The sequence below is a fragment of the Nerophis lumbriciformis genome, linkage group LG32 (assembly GCF_033978685.3).
Source record: "Nerophis lumbriciformis linkage group LG32, RoL_Nlum_v2.1, whole genome shotgun sequence".
In the NCBI taxonomy this organism is placed as follows: Eukaryota; Metazoa; Chordata; class Actinopteri; order Syngnathiformes; family Syngnathidae; genus Nerophis; species Nerophis lumbriciformis.
Genome location: NC_084579.2, coordinates 1,896,488 through 1,899,496, shown reverse-complemented (window position 1 = coordinate 1,899,496; position 3,009 = coordinate 1,896,488). Strand labels below are relative to the sequence as shown.

Below are 3,009 nucleotides of genomic sequence, written 5' to 3'. Positions count from 1 at the left end.
TAAAACACATTTTTCATCTTTATTTGGAGCAGAGGAATTTAGCCTAAAACATACCTGCCAACTACTCCGGTTTTCCCGTAATTAGTACGGTTTTCATCAACCTATTCCGGGTTACGGTTGCAGTGATTAAAAAATACGGTTTTTCATTAATTAAAAAAAAAAGGGTGAAAACTACGCGAATTGCACCTTGTGCAGACAAGATTTTTCGATCGGACACGGAGGAATTAGCGATGTAAAAGACCACGTTGGGACAAAAAAACACAAGTCTAATGCCGTTGCTAGCGATACAAGTGGAAAACTTTCAACGTTTTTCGTCGCCCAAACAGATTCTTTGGATGTGATAAATGCCGAAGTTTTATTTACGGAGGCAATAATTGAGCATGGACTTCCAATCGCACTGGCTGATCACATGGGACAGTTAAATGTTTGTAATGCAACCTTTAAAAATCATTACGCGGTGATCGCGGTCCCAAAAATAAACTTTTCTTGCATGATAATGTCCAGAAAAACTGGTTTGGTGGCTGCAGGATTAGGTCTCTGCTTTTTGCAGATGATGTGGTCCTGATGGCTTCATCTGGCCAGGATCTTCAGCTCTCACTGGATCGGTTCGCAGCCGAGTGTGAAGCGACTGGGATGAGAATCAGCACCTCCAAGTCCGAGTCCATGGTTCTCGCCCGGAAAAGGGTGGAGTGCCATCTCCGGGTTGGGGAGGAGATCTTGCCCCAAGTGGAGGAGTTCAAGTACCTCGGAGTCTTGTTCACGAGTGAGGGAAGAGTGGATCGTGAGATCGACAGGCGGATCGGTGCGGCGTCTTCAGTAATGCGGACGCTGTATCGATCCGTTGTGGTGAAGAAGGAGCTGAGCCGGAAGGCAAAGCTCTCAATTTACCGGTCGATCTACGTTCCCATCCTCACCTATGGTCATGAGCTTTGGGTTATGACCGAAAGGACAAGATCACGGGTACAAGCGGCCGAAATTAGTTTCCTCCGCCGGGTGGCGGGGCTCTCCCTTAGAGATAGGGTGAGAAGCTCTGCCATCCGGGAGGAGCTCAAAGTAAAGCCGCTGCTCCTCCACATGGAGAGGAGCCAGATGAGGTGGTTCGGGCATCTGGTCAGGATGCCACCCGAACGCCTCCCTAGGGAGGTGTTTAGGGCACGTCCCACCGGTAGGAGGCCGCGGGGAAGACCCAGGACACGTTGGGAAGACTATGTCTCCCGGCTGGCCTGGGAACGCCTCGGGGTCCCACAGGAAGAGCTGGACGAAGTGGCTGGGGAGAGGGAAGTCTGGGCTTCCCTGCTTAGGCTGCTGCCCCCGCGACCCGACCTCGGATAAGCGGAAGAAGATGGATGGATGGATGGATGGATGGATGGTCACACGTCAAATAATGGGTAAATGGCACCATCTTGTGGAATGTTTACAATGGAACCAAAAAACTAATTAGATTATTATCAATATTTTAAAATAATTCTCACCAATAGTGTATATGATGGTGTAATGTAACAATTTTGATTTATTGACCGAACATTTTCATCTTATTACTGTCGTGGGTGATTGTTTACATGATGATACGCACGCACGCGCGCGCGCACACGCACACGCACACACACGCACGTAGATAGATAAGAACGAGCCAGACTTTTAAACGGCTCTTTTAAAGAAAGAAAGAATCCTCAGGATCGGGCTAAGATGTCCATGATCGGGCTCCCTTCAAAGAGCCATAAATATAATAATATAATAATATAATAGCCATCTTTAATGATAAAAGAATGATGGCGTTGTGTTGACGTACTTCTTGGCCGTGAGCGCTAAACAAACACTTGCTTCAATCCGATTGGTCCAACATGTTGTCAGTCATGCCGACAGCGGCTCTGATTGGTTAACGTCACAAGTTCTGGGGGCGTGCACTTGCACGGCAGGAAGTGCAGACGAGCGAAATTGAGGATTGTGCAGAAATTGGTGATGTTAGACGAATAAAGACACACACTTGAGCGGGAGTCATGTCCTTGTTGGTTCATCATCCGTAAGTACGTCAAATGTGTTCCTTTTTCCTCAGTGTATGTTCGTTTTATCGCACTTTCAAGGTCTCTGTTATATTGCTAGCTTGTCGTGTTAGATGCTAAATGAAACATTTCCTGGCGGACAGCATTTAGTGTAACACGTCATTCTCACCTACTTTCAAAGATAGAAGTCAACAATCATGGTGGAAATAAAGGCAGTTCAAAGTCGTCTTTCAGGCTCACGTCAGCGTTTAGCTAACTGCTATTTGCTCAGTGCGTGAGCAGTCACAAGGTGGCATGTTTTTTTATGCAAATGATTCGACATAGAGCATTATTTGGCCACCTGTTGTGCCTGCTCGCTCACACTAGTAATAATAATAACAATGGATTAGATGTTATACAGGTAAAAGCCAGTAAATTAGAATATTTTGAAAAACTTGATTTATTTCAGTAATTGCATTCAAAAGGTGTAACTTGTACATGATATTTATTCATTGCACACAGACTGATGCATTCAAATGTTTATTTCATTTAATTTTGATGATTTGAAGTGGCAACAAATGAAAATCCAAAATTCCGTGTGTTACAAAATTAGAATATTACTTAAGGCTAATACAAAAAAGGGATTTTTAGAAATGTTGGCCAACTGAAAAGTATGAAAATGAAAAATATGAGCATGTACAATACTCAATACTTGGTTGGAGCTCCTTTTGCCTCAATTACTGCGTTAATGCGGCGTGGCATGGAGTCGATGAGTTTCTGGCACTGCTCAGGTGTTATGAGAGCCCAGGTTGCTCTGATAGTGGCCTTCAACTCTTCTGCGTTTTTGGGTCTGGCATTCTGCATCTTCCTTTTCACAATACCCCACAGATTTTCTATGGGGCTAAGGTCAGGGGAGTTGGCGGGCCAATTTAGAACAGAAATACCATGGTCCGTAAACCAGGCACGGGTAGATTTTGCGCTGTGTGCAGGCGCCAAGTCCTGTTGGAACTTGAAATCTCCATCTCCATAG

General features: G+C 45.1%; 1 protein-coding gene across 3 annotated transcripts in view; it reads left to right on the top strand.

The window, feature by feature from the left end:
- The first annotated feature begins 1,894 nt into the window (after window positions 1–1,894).
- abca5 (ATP-binding cassette, sub-family A (ABC1), member 5) overlaps window positions 1,895–3,009 on the top strand; it is a 69,711-nt gene continuing 68,596 nt past the window's right edge. For 2 of the 3 annotated variants that reach the window (XM_061926797.1, XM_061926795.1), the window contains exon 1: window positions 1,901–2,024. The gene's annotated coding sequence lies outside the window, so the exon portion shown is untranslated. Of the gene's footprint in view, window positions 2,025–3,009 lie in introns of all 3 variants that reach the window. The other variant, XM_061926796.2, reaches the window with a different exon arrangement.